The 14309-nt window shown below is 43.6% G+C and overlaps 1 long non-coding RNA gene across 1 annotated transcript in view; it reads right to left on the reverse strand.

Moving 5' to 3' along the window:
• LOC127482850 (uncharacterized) overlaps nucleotides 1–11550 on the reverse strand; it is a 49162-nt gene extending 37612 nt beyond the window's left edge. The window contains exon 1 of the long non-coding RNA XR_007908709.2: nucleotides 11290–11550. This is a non-coding gene — a long non-coding RNA (uncharacterized lncRNA). The remainder of the gene's footprint in view (nucleotides 1–11289) is intronic.
• Between the last annotated feature and the right edge of the window lie 2759 nt (nucleotides 11551–14309).

Genomic DNA, 14309 nt, shown 5'->3' on the forward strand with positions numbered 1-14309 from the left:
GAACATACCAAGATCTCAAATCCCAGCAAAGTAATTACTATGAGAAAAAAATTTAAAAACAAGCATTGTTTTCTTATTCATGTTGTATGTCCATGGTCCTGGTCCAGAGAACCATCAAGGTAATGGGTCCTAAGAATATTCCAGACTGCCAGCCCACTCCTCTTGAACCAAGCTGTCTGCAGCTGTTTAGCCTTCATTTAGGACGTGGGCCTTCTCAGAAAACCCTGACTCCTTCCTGTACCACCGGCTCCAGGCCGAATTCTCAGGTTTGCTCCTCCGTGTGTTTTGCTGTATTCATATGCATGTGGAAAATGAGTGAATTTTCAAAATTCACAAGCTTCCTGGTGGCAAAGACACAGTAAGTCTTTTGGCATACTGACTCCTAATTAAGGAAAGAAATATTCCATGTACTCAAGTATTCATTCAAAAAGTGGGCCTTAAGCACTAGTTTGGGGCCTGTCTCTATAAAAGATAATGTATATGCCATATATTTCTCCCTTTAGCATGCATGATCTATTGGCTAATATATCTATATTCAGGTGGAACACAAGACCCAGTGTAGATTGAGAAACTCCTAACCTAGGAAAGGCTTCTGAGACGAGGACAAGAGGAAGTTAGCCAGGCTAAGGGAGGAGGCTGGTTTGTGGGCAGATAGCTGTGGGCTTGGTGGGGAAAGAAGGGAGAGGGCAGGTTCTGACCACATTAGTCTGGACAGCAACTCAGTTCCAAGTTTGCTTACCAGTAAGCTTGCGTTTTCCCTGGATAAGCACCAGAGTGCCTCCAAGTTACTTTAGAAGTGAAATGAACATCCATTTTCTCTTTCTTGATATCATAGAATGCTAAAACAGCAATTCCACAGAGATTTCCTAGTGGATTTATTACATGGAGGAAAAGAACACAGTTTAGTTAACATTAAGGATTGGGCTGGGCTGGCGCTGTGGCATAGAGGGTAAAGCGACCACCTACGGTGCTGGCATCCCATGTGGAAGCCGGTTCAAGTCCTGGCTGCTCCACTTCCAATCCAGCTCTCTGCTGTGGCCTGGGACATCAATGGAAGATGGCCCAAGTTCTTGGTCTCCTGCACCCGCATGGGAGACCCAGATGAAGCTCCTGGCTCCTGGCTTCAGATCTGTGCAGCTCTGGCAGTTGTGGCCATCTGGGGAGTCAACCAGTGGATGGAAGACCTCTCTCTCTCTGTCTCTGTCTCTGTCTCTCTCTATCTCTCTGCCTCTGTATAACTCTGCCTTTCAAGTGGATGAATGAATCTTTGAAAAAAAATGTTATCCTTACTGTGACTTAAAAAAAAAAGAAAAACAAACATTAAAGACAGGGTTGAAGTGAGATTACGACTGTTATAGGTAAATCAACATAAAAACCCTCACAGATGAATCCAGGTTTTGTGAAGCCTACATTCTAATTAGCGTGAGAGGTCTAAGAAATCACAATTTTTTAAAAAGTCTTTTGCAAATCTTTCAAAGACATGTGAATGTGAGAACACATTGTGACTTGGAATGGATCTTCTAGAAGAAGCTTAACCTCATTTGCATCACAGTAAATTCCTTTCCTCTCCATGACATTTTTGGAGCAGGAATCATCAACAACAATAGAATCCATCAGACTGATGGGTAAAAGGCATTAGAACTCTTCCTCATGTCAAGAATCCCTCTCTGTGAGTGATCTTTGGAAGTTTGGAGAAGAAAGAGAAAGAAGAGAAAAGCAGTAACTGTTTGTTTTTCTGCTGGGTGTGTGTGTGTTCAGTTAGAGCTGTAGCCCATTAAGGGGGAATGGTTCATGCTCATATTTAATAACTCTGTGTTCTAGGAAGATTTCAACACCTTTGCAGTAACAATGGGCACAGAGACCTGATGTGAGTAGCCAAAGAGGATGTGGCCTGTCAGCACCTCCATCTCAAAAACACAGCAGAGGAACTTCCTGTATTAAGGTAAATGAACAAATAAATCTTCCCAGGAAGGCAGGAGTTCTCTGAACGGATTTTATTGGGAATACAGATATTCAAGTGTGGACCAGGAATTGGAGTGGGGGAAGAGGGAGGTGAAAAGGAGAGGAGGTGGGTGTTGAGCTGCGACAGGTTAAGCAGCCATATAGAACACCCATATCCCGTATCCCAGTGCCTGGTCTGAGACCCAGCTACTTGACACTTTGAATCCACCTTCCTGCTAATGTGCCTAGAAGATAGCAGGTGATGGCCCACCTGCTTGGGTTCTTGCCCCAACATGAGAGACCTCAATGGGCTTTCTGGCTCCTGGCTCTGGTCTGGCCCAGCCCTGGTTGTTACAAGCATTTGGGGAGTGAACCAGGAAGATTCTATTTGTGTGTGTGTGTGAGTGTGTGTGTGTATGTGTGCTGTCTGTCTCTATCTCTGTCTCTGTCTCTCTGTCACTTTACATTTCAAATAAATAAATAAATCCTTTAATATGTGGAGAGGGGGCTGGAGCTCAAGAAAATGATGTGCTACAGAACCTGTTCTCCAGAACAAAGTAAAAACCCTGGCGACCATGCCAGTTTCTGTTCTGTAAATACTCTTGCTATGACTAATATCAACCCGATGTCACAAGGGCACAAGCAGTTCTCGCAAGTGTGTGAGGTGCACTCCAGAAGACAGATTCCTGGTTATAAAGTTTCTATGGTCAGCTTGAGGCTTCCTTATGCAAGTCCCAAAGCAGACCTTCTGGTGCAAATGCATCTCAAATGTGAAAAGCAGGTGCATCCGTTGCTTGAAATTCCTACAATAATAGGCAAGGCATAGATTTCATGGGCTACACCCCGTTGAGTTAATTTTGCTGTATGAAAGAATATTCAGCCCTTGGGAGCAGGGCTGACCCAGGGTTTGTGAGCTCCAGCTGGGATCCTGACATCTTCCTCATCAAGTTCTCTGTCAGCAGCTGCAACCTTCAAGTTCAGAGAGAAGCACAGAAATGACAAGAAACATTAAATCTTTAGGCGCGCGGCGCTGTGGCGCAGAGGGTTAACGCCCTGGCCTGAGGCGCCAGCATCCCACGTGGGCGCTGGTTCGAGACCCGGCTGCTCCACTTTCAATCCAGCTCTCTGCTATGGCCTGGAAAAGCAGTAGAAAATGGCCCAAGTCCTTGGGCCCCTGCACCTGCGTGGGAGACCTGGTGGAAGCTCCTGGCTCCTGGCTTCGGATCAGCTCAGCTCCGGCCGTTGCTGACACCTGGGGAGTGAACCATCAGATGGAAGACCTCTCTTTCTCTCTCTCTGCCTCTCCTCTGTGTAACTGACTTTCAAATAAATAAAATAAATCTTTAAAAAAAGAAACATTAAACTTTTGATCAAATGCAACATGAAATGTAGTCCATTGTTGTTAAAGAAGTGTTTTCAACATCAAAATTCTAACTGATTATTTTCTATTATTATTTTATATATTTCAACATTATATATCAACAGCACTTGTAACCTGTGACATAAAGGTTTTAAGTAAATTTATGTGCAACAACCTTCCCTCACTCTCTCACTCCTTACTGCCTTCTTTCCTCCCCCTCCTCACACTGAGTGATGTCGGGGAGCGTCGTGGTGCAGTGGGCTAAGCCGCCGCCTGTGACACCAGCATCCATATGAGCACAATCCTAGCTCTTCCACTTCCCCTTCAGTGCCCTGCTAATGGACCTGGGAGACAGCAGAAGACAGGCCAAATGCTTAGCCCCTGCCACCCATTTGGGAGGCCCAGATGGAGTTCCAGGCTCCTGGCTTTGGCCTGGCTCAGGCCTGGCCATTGTGGCCATTTGGGGAGTGACCTAGCAGATGGAGATCTCCCTCTCTCTCTGTAACTCTGCCATTCAAGTAAATACATAGATCTTTTTTTTTAACAGTAGAGTGATTTCAATGCATAGAGCTTAATTTTCTAGGCTAGGCGCTAGAATAAAACAATGAATGGGGTAAGGCTTATCCACGGAAGCAGCTCTGAGAGGCAGTGTTTCAGGGGCTGAGATAAGAGGCTAAAGTGGCCACAGCCAATGCATGAAAGAAGGACTCCACTCTGGCTGGGTGAGGGATGGAGAGGGGAGAACAAGGCAGGACTTGTGGAGCCATACGGGAGCTAAAAAGATGGGAAGCCTAATGGACAAGGGTATGGGTCGCATAGAAGGCATGCAAAAGAGCAGGCAGAGGCCCACTGATTAAGGCTGTTTAGACTGCATGAAGATTTGAAGATAAGAACTGGCAAGAGCAATCTATGTATGAAACTGCCAAGAAGAAGTCTTATCATGGACGACCTTGAAACACAGCAAGGCTTATTTTATTCTGTAACCATTGAGGAGCTTTTTGTGAGTTTTTTTTTTTAAGTTTTCATTTGAAAGGCAGAGAGAGGCAGACAAAGACAGATAGTGGGGGGGGGGGTATCTTCCATTAGTTGGTTCACTACCAAAATGCCCTCAAAAGCTAGAGTTGAACAAGGCCAAAGCAAGGAGCTGGAAACTATCCACATCTCCCACAGGGGAGGTAGGAACTGAAGTACTTGACCCCTAACCTCTGCCTCCCAGGGTACAGAGACATCAGCAGGAGGCTGAACATGGAAGTGGAGCCGGGACTGGAACCCAGGAACTCACGTACAGATGCGGGCCTTCCAGGAAGCAACCTGACCACTGCACCAAACTCCAGTCCTCCTTTATGCGTTTTTCACCAGAGTGATAGAATCATTTCTGACTTTCTGGTTTGTTTTGAAGACTCATTTTCAGGGAGCTGCCTGAAGAATAGATTGGAAGATAAGAAGCGATGGCAGTGTGTTTCCTAGCACATTAGCAGTGAGCTGGAGCAGAAGCAGAGCACCTGGAGCTTGAACCTGGGCCCATAAGGTATGCGGCAATGCAGGGAGAGGCCTAACCTACTACACCACAGTGCCAGCCTATGGCTTTTGACCCTTCAGGGCACCCTGCCTGTGGGAGCCAGGAAGGGTGCTGTAACCCAGAGAGTTAGTGGAAGTCATGGCGAGGGCGGTGATAGAGCCCAGCATGAGTGAGACGTGCTGGTGCCGGAGTACACACAGCTGCCGAGGGAGGGTGGAGTCTGTGTTCTCAGTCCTCCAGTGGTACTCACGGAGAGAGCGGCCAGACAGACGGAGCACCCTTGAGGACTCACTCTCTTTCCCTGTGCAGTATCTCCGTAGGATAGCTCCAGTATCTGGGCTGTTGGACAGTTTCCCCATAAGGTCCCCAATCACAACCACAAAGCCGGAGTCCATTCAAAGAATGTTGGAGCTACCGTGGAGGGCTCCGAAGTGCTGCCCAGCTCATTTGTCATCCCAAGTCCTGGTCCTGCAGCTGAGGCAAACATCTTTTCCTTTCGGTGGCAAACAGAAAGAAAAACACAGCAAGTCTGCCACTTCCCTGAGGTCAAGTGACAGACTCTGACCCCTGGCATTCCATTCAGAAGGCTCCAAAGCAAACACAGGATCATGTAAGCCTGGAGACAAGAAGTCGAATTAGGAACATCGAACTTCCTCTTGCCTAGAAAAGTACAGTTCTTCCCATTACTGTACACAGAACACCGGAAGCAACAAATGAAGCCACAGAAAATTCAATTCTGTGTTGAAGAAGGGGCAATGACATTGTGTTTTGTAGCTCTTCAGATGGTGATGGGCTGGTGGAAAGTCTGTTTAAGTGAACATTAGCCTGGCTTTCCTAAACTCAACCGAGCCATCTCCTCCTTCCTTCTGTGTTCCCAGCCCAGTTGCTGCAGCCGAGGGAACGGTCTGCTCTGGTATTCCTTAAGCTGGTGGAGTAAAATGTATCCTGCTGCTTCTCCCATTTCAGAGGGGGAAAGAAATACTCTCAGATCTCTTTGCAGAGTTAAACTAACTTTGGGAATTGCTGTAGCCCAGTTGGGAGCTAAAGGTAAGAGTGATAGAGTGGGCCAGTGCTGTAGTGCAGCGGGTTAAAGCCCTAGCCTGCAGCTCTGGCATCCCATGTGGGCACTAGTTCGAGTCCCAGCTGCTCCTCTTCCAATCCAGCTCTCTACTGTGGCCTGGGAAAGCAGTGGAGGATGGCCCAAGTCCTTGGGCCCTGGCACCCCCGTGAGAGACCCGGTGGAAGCTCCAGGCTCCTGGCTTCGGATCAGCTCAGCTCCGGCCATTGCAGCCATTTGGGGAGTGAACTGGTGGATGGAAGACATCTGTAGCTCTCTCTGTAATACTAGTTTTCAAATAAATAAAATAAGTCTTAAAAAAAGAGTTATAGAAAATGGTGATGTTGACAGCTACACCGGATGTTGACAGCAGCTATGCTGATCTCCAAGCTCCTGGGATGATCATTTCCCTTACGGACCGAAACACCACAGTCTGCTGGTTTTCTTCCTGTCTCCTAGGACGCATGTGCTCAGAATTCTTCATGGGCTCCTTCTTCTCCTGCTGCTGATCTCAAGTCTCAGGACGTACCATTTTTTTTCCTCTTTCTTACTTAGATCCTAACAGTTCTATCCAATCCATTCTTACATAGCATCTTTAGGGGCAGGTGTTTGGTCTAGTAAGTTAAGATACCAGTTGAGATGGAACGCCTGGTTTGAAGTCCCACTTCTACCTCCAATTCCAGCTTCCTGTCAATGCAAACCCTGTGAGGCAGTGGTGACACTTCCAGTCATTTGGTTCTTGGATGTGCAAGACCTGGATCGAGTTTCTGGTTCCTGACTTTGACCTGACCCAGCCCTAGATCTTGTGGGCATTTAGGGAGAGAACCAGGAAATCAGACTGCATTCTCTCTCTCTCTCTCTCTCTAACTCTCTCTTTCTCTCTTTCTCTCTCTCTCTTCCTTTGTTTCTTTATCATTCAAGTAATTTTTTATTTATTAATATATAAATAGCCTTTCTATGCATCTAATAACTCTAAGAATTTCAGCATTTGCATTAATCTTTCTTACAAAATTTACATTGGTATGATCAACAACTAACTTGACATTGCCACTTAAATATCTAATACAAAGTGACTTCCCAAAGTATGTGGAAAATGAAACTGAAAGATTTATCTTGCAGCATTTTTTGAAAATCTTTCTTTAAAAGATTTACTGTATTTATTTGAATGTCACAGTGACAGAGAGACAGAAAGATAAAGATTTTCCATCTGTTGGTTCACTCTCCACATGGCCGCAATGGCTGGGTCTGGGCCAGGCCAAAGCCAGAAGCCAGCAACTACATCCTGGGCCCCCTTGGTGGCACCAGGGGCCAGGTACTTGGGCCATCTTCCACTGCCTTCCCAGGCACATTAGCAGGGAGCTGGATTGGAAGCAGAGCAAGCAGGACTCACTATGGGATGCTGGCTTTGCCCTGAAATAGGTGGCAGCTGTCTACACCACCGCACTGGCCCCTTTTTGAAATTGTAGCCTAGTTTTTTCATAATATATCACCATGTATTTTCATAGTACCATGTGGTGAAGATCCCTAGCAGGCATTGTATGATGCCATCCTGTCCACTCCTGTTCCAAAACTTAAACCACATCTCATCTCCCCTATTTCAGCAAAGGGCATCATCATCGTTCCAGTTCAGGTTGAAATCTTAGGAAATTTCCTTAAGTCATCCATTTCTCTAAAATCCTACATGCAATTGATTAGTAACTCTCTGCTTTCCCTCACAATGCATTCCAATCTTCAGTCTCCTGGATTAGGGGACACTCATGCTGCTTGGCCCAGAGTAATGCAGGCATTCCCCTGTTACCGTAATTATTACAATAGCTGTGAGGTAGTAGCCAAAGCCTCTGCCTCCAGTGCCAGCATCCCACATGGGTGCCAGTCCATGTCCGATCTGCTACTTCCATCCAGCTCTCTGCTTCTGGTCTGGGAAACAGTGGAAGATGGCCCAGGTGCCATACGAGGGGTGAACCAGCAGATGGAAGACCTTGCTCTCTCTCTCTCCCTCTCTCTGTAACTCTGCCTCTCAAATAAATACATAAAAATCTCAAAATTGAAAAAAAAAGAAAATAGAAATATGGCTTCCTAAGTCTCTCACACTGTTTTTTTTTTTGTTTGTTTATAGCAAGTTTATTCATAATTTCCAAAACTTGGGAGCAACCAAGATGTCCTTCATTCAGTGAATGGATCAATAATTGTGATATATCCAGATGACAGAATACTTCTTAGAACAATCAAACCATAAAGAGACACAGAGGAAACCTTAATGTGTATTACTAATCTCACACTGATTATACTAGATCAGAACTCAGGGAACTTAAAGGAGCCACCACACCCATTGATTTTTGTAGAAAATCAATCTTTACCATTTGAATAAAAATTTCCATATTTCAGTGTATGTTATTTTATTTGTAGCTATTTAGGCAAGAAATTGAGTCACTGCTGATTTGAGAGAATACGTCCCTGTAGGATTTTAATTGATGAGGATGAATCGGTTCTCCTTCTGGAATTCTGAGCTTGGATCCATATAGACTTTCTTTCTTTCTTTCTTTCTTTATTTATTTTTTTATTTTTTGACAGGCAGAGTGGACAGTGAGAGAGAGAGACAGAGAGAAAGGTCTTCCTTTGCCGTTGGTTCACCCTCCAATGGCCGCCACGGCCGGCGCGCTGTGGCCAGCACACCGTGCTGAACCGATGGCAGGAGCCAGGAGCCAGGTGCTTTTCCTGGTCTCCCATGGGGTGCAGGGCCCAAGCACCTGGGCCATCCTCCACTGCACTCCCTGGCCACAGCAGAGAGCTGGCCTGGAAGAGGGGCAACCGGGACAGAATCTGGCGCCCCAACCGGGACTAGAACCCGGGGTGCCGGCACCGAAGGTGGAGGATTAGCCTAGTGAGCCGCGGCGCCAGCTTGGATCCATATAGAGAAACAGACAGAGTCATAGGTCTGTGAGAATGGCTCAGGCATTCAAATGGGAACACTTCCGATGAGGATGAATTGGTTCTCCTTCCAGAATTCTGAGCTTGGATCCATATAGAGAAACAGAGTCATAAGTCTGTGAGAATGGCTCAGGCATTCAAATGGAAACACAGCAGTGGGTCACCAGGGCTGCTGTTACATCATACACACCAAAGAACAGCGTTCTATTACTATTTGAAGCTTACCGCTCAATTACTGATGTTTTCTTATTTCCTGATCTTTGCTACTAGCTATAAATATGTCTTGTGTTTATAATGCACGTGTGCTCTGTCTTTCAGTGGCTCTCCATGTCCTGGAGGTCCCACCCGGGCCTCCACATGCTGTATTCTAGAGTTCAGAATGCATTCCATCACCCATAGCATAGGTTAGCAAATAGACTCTACTGGGAAAATTGCTTGGGTCCACTTCATCTCTACGTCACCCCTTAGGAGTCTTGCAAAGGCAGTGTCACTATTGCTCTTGAAGAGTGAGTCTGCATTTCAGCCCAGGAATCTCTTCTATCTCAAGGTCTCTGCCAAGTAGAGAAGTTGCCAAGAAAGCACCTTGATCCACAGGGAACTCACAGGCTGCTTGGAAACAGGCATTCTGGGGTTAGGTGGCAGCTCTTGTCTGAGAGTGTTGCTTGTCCAGCATCTGGAGACCAGGGGGCAATGGAATATTGCATTTTACCCTGGCTCTAGAGGAAGGCCCTGGCCCATGGGAATCTGAGTATGGGTTCAGGTCTTTTCTTTGAGAGAAGGGAGTGGGGCACATAGCTGGCCCATCGCCCAGGTAGTGTGTATTGATCTTCCACGGTCTAATCTGCTCATTGCAATAGACATTGGCTAAACATTGGCTCTGATTTTAGATAAATAAAATGTCAAATACATGCTGCTGAATATATATAGATTTGTATATATATAGATTTGTATATATATGAATATATTTGGTTATAATTTATTAATTCTGATCATATCAAATGTAGCACAAATAATATATATATTATATAATATATGGTTATAATTATTGGCTCTAATAATATCACATTTAGCATTTCTAAAGACTTATAAAAGTATACTTCAAAAGGTATCCCTGCAGACATACATAGAAAAATTGTTGCATAGTTTTTCATAATCCACATTTTTTGAAGACCTCTTGTAAGCATGGGTTTCAAATTTTTTGTGCCAAAATCAACATCTCTCAATTATATTTTCTATGAAATTTCTGAAGCAGCCTCACAAATATACACAGTTTGCATATATACCTGATTATATTGTAAGTCACTAAGCCAACTGAAAATGAGAATAAATTTCTTCAATTGGAAAATTACAAAATAGCTTCAACCAAATCATGAGGGATGAATTCATGCTATCAATTTGGCCTCCTGTATAGTTGTGATCATTTTTTCTCAACATAGCCCCTTCTTTATTAATTCTTTCCCTGGACCTGGGCTATACTGACAATATGAATTAATTTTTTTTAATTAATTTATTTATTTGAAAGGCAGAGTTACAGAGAGGCAGAGGCAGAGAAAGAGAGAGAAAGAGCAGTCTTCCATCCACTGCTTCATTCCCCAGATGGCCAAAACAGTCGGAGCTGGGCCAATCTAAAGCCAGCAGCCAGGAGCTTCTTCCGGGTCTCCAATGTGGGTGCAAGGGCCCAAGGACTTGGGCCATCTTCTACCACTTTCCCAGGTCATAGCAGAGAGCTGGATCAGAAGAGGAGCAGCCAGGGACTCAAACCAAAGCCCATATGACTGCAGCTTTATACACTACACCACAGCACCAGCCCTGGACTTAAATTTTCACTGAAAATCTAACCTCAATGTGCAGTCTGATGGTTCAAATTCTTCCTGCACTAGTGTGAAGAAAAAATGACTCCACAGCAATGAATTGTCTTGACTGGTCATCATCACTTTACCAGTGCATGAACTTTTTATGAGAACATTTATTCAGCAATTTTATCAAGTTAAATACATTTAAAACACTACTGATATCATTAATGTCCACTTATTTTTTTTTCTTTTTTTTTATGTAATGAGCATAAATTTCCAAAGTACAGCTTATGGATTACAATAGCTTCCTCCCCCCTGTAACTTCCCTCCCACCCACAACACTCCCCTCTCCCACTCCCTCTCCCCTTCCATTCACATCAAGATTAATTTTCAATTATCTTTATATACAGAAGATCAATTTAGCATATATTAAGTAAAGATTTCCACATTTTGCTCCCACACAGAAACACAAAGTGTAAAATACTATTTGAGTACTAGTTATAGCATTAATTAAACACCTAAGAGTAATTGTGTATTAATTACAGAGTTCAACCAATAGTTTTAAGTAGAATATAAAATGCAACTTTTGTATTGTTGTGGCTTCCCCCTCCAACCTCCCGCCCTCCCGTAGCCCTCCCCTCACCCACTCCCTCTCCCATCCTGCCCTTCATCACGTTTCATTTTCAATCACCTTCATATACTGAAGATCAATTTAGTATACACTAAGCGAGGATTTCAACAGGCTGCTCAGCAGAAGGATCAGGCCATCAAGGAGGGAGGCGCCTTTCTCTGAAGGGAGGAAGGAACCTCCACTGTGATACGGCCTTGACTAAACAAGTTCAGAGTCGGTGAACTCAAGGGCTTCCATAGCCTAGACAGCTCATAGCAAGAGTCTCGGGTGATTGCTGACGTCATAAATAAGAGTGCCAATTGTTAAATCAACAATGGGAGTCACTGGGTTCATGCTCCCCACTCAGGATCTCTGTCCTTAACGTGTTTAACTATGAAACTCAAAAACAACACTACTCGTCGAACAATACCCTATACCAGGTTCGGTTGTGTGAATGTCCACTTATTAATCCTTTCCTAACCTCATCCCCAACTGCACCCTCTTGAAACAAGCACCATCCAGAATTTTGCACTGATCTTTGCAGTCCAATTCTAGTTTATATATATCTTTATTTACCTAATAACATTATGAAATAAATTGCTGTGCTAGGAAAATTTACATGAGTGGTATCATATTGTAAGGAATCCATGTGTAACTTATTTTTTCTTGCCTTCAAAAATGTGGATTGTATAAGAAATATTTATATTGTTCTCCACCCCTTTCTCCTGGAACTCGGATGAATCCTGGCTAGGGGATCCCAGGAAGCCTCCGTGGGGGGGGGGGGGGGGAGGACTTGTTGCCAGGGAAACAACTATGTGATTACAGGGTTGGAATTTATCTTGCTACCCCCAAAACTCCCCCCAACACACACACACACTCCACCTTCTCCCTCACTATCACACCCGACTTCTGAGGAGGAGAGAGGGACTGAATGTCGATTCAATCGCTAACACCAATGGTTTTATCAATCATGTCTACATAAGGAAACTTTCCCAAAAGGACAGGATCCAGAGAGCTTCCAGGTTGCTGAACACAGAGAGGTTCTGGGAAGGCGACTGCCCAGGTAGGGCATGAAGGACCCATGCCTCTTCCCACATGCCTTGCCCTGTGTGCTTCCTCATCCAGCTGCTCATCTGCATCCTTGGGAATACCCTTGATAATAAGCTGGTGAATGCAAATGTTTCTGTGACTTCCATGAGCTGTTCCAGCAAATAATAGAACCCAGGAAGGGGGTCACAGGAAACGAATTTGGAGCCACATTGGACTGAGGTGTGGGTAACCTGGAAACATCCTATTGAAAACCAGCATCAGAGTGGAGGTCAATCTTATGAAGCTGAAACCTTAACCTGTGGGGTCTCCACTAAATCCCATTAGTGTGATAACTACATCACATTGAATTTAACTGGAGTTGAGTTGAATCATAAGGCACTCAGTTGATATCTACCAGAGAACTGAGTTGATTCATCAAAAAAAAAAAAAAAAAAAAAAAGAAAGAAACCCGCACATCTATTATCAGAAGCAAAATTTTGACAATGTGGGTAGATAGAAAAGTGTTTTTCCCTTAAGACAATACATTGGAATACAGTGAAATACAGAAAATCAGTGAAATAGCCACACTTGTGCTTGATTGTGGAATCAAACAGTCTATTAGGAAGACTAGTATGTGCCTCTATCAAATTGCATTCCCCTCCTTTTCCAAGGAAACATAATTACCACACTCAATTTTATATTACTTTTCTTAATATTTGCATCATATATGACTGGACTCCTATAAATATGTCAATTTCTTCTGCTTGCTTGTACACCTTATATAAATGAAATCATCTAAAATATATTCTTCATTATCTTCCTTTTTCTTCTCAACATTATATTTGGCTTCTGCCTCATGTTCGTACATCCAGCTATAATTCACTAATTTTAATGACATGATGTCAACAACTATCCATGTTGAAATATAGATTTAGTTGATTCACAGCAAATTGTGTGTGTCTGATGCAAATGTGAGAATCTTTTTCTCCTAATGGGAAAGTCAACTTTATTTACATTTGCCATTATTACTGATTCCGATGTGCAGTGATAGTTTAGAGTATCTTAGAAAGAAATATTCCCATAGAAAATGCTTGCAATTGTCAGATAAAGCTTACCAAAAGTATCTGAAAGCAGTGGTTATCCAAATGAGGGAATCACAGATGAGAATCAGGTAACAGGCTTGGGGTTCAAATTACTTGTAGGTTCATCTTTTTTCCATCCACAGCCCACTGATGCTGAACCCGATGCAGACCAGGTCCCTGGCTTGTAGGCAGAGTTGTTTTTAACCTCAGTTCACCAGTACTTTCACAGTCACTTCTGTCTGTAGGAAGACATTAGAAAACCACCCTCAGTACACACAAGACGGCACCTCTGTGTATCGGACTGCACCTTTGTGTCCTGTGTTCAACTTGGATATCTGGAGATACCCACACTGTTTTTTCTTTGACCACACACACACACACATACACATATGTATGTATATATATAAAACCTTAAGGAAAATGATGTATTCAATATTTATATATGTTCAAGAAGAATAAAAGTCTTCCATACCTATCCAGTTGGTATAATAATATCCTGGATATGATCTCTCCAACACCCGGGCTTTATAAAGTATATAATGCTAAAGATACAGTTTCACTGTGAGTTGCCAGTTATTTCAAGTATTACCTGTAGGGTGAGCAACAGCGGGAAGCTGGAATTAGGGCCAGAGCTTGGACTCAAACTCAGGCACTCTGATATCAGATGCAGACATTTCAAGCAGCATCTTAACTGCTATGCCAAACGCCCACCCCTCTCTGTGCCATTTTCAATTAAAGCAAAAAGTCTATCACTTCCAATTGGCCCATAACTAAACAAAATATTCCTTGAGATTTTGTATATGACATACATACAAAAATTAGCACAGTATAGGTGACAATGTATTACTTATAATATTTATATATTACGTTGCATGTTGTATGTTACATATAATACATTTTTCAAATAAATACAAATATCATTGATTTGAAGTTTGTACACCATAGTAATGTTTATATTTTCCCCCTAAGGCAACCAAGAGACTGAGGTGG

This window comes from Oryctolagus cuniculus, chromosome 4, assembly GCF_964237555.1.
Source record: "Oryctolagus cuniculus chromosome 4, mOryCun1.1, whole genome shotgun sequence".
NCBI lineage: Eukaryota > Metazoa > Chordata > Mammalia > Lagomorpha > Leporidae > Oryctolagus > Oryctolagus cuniculus.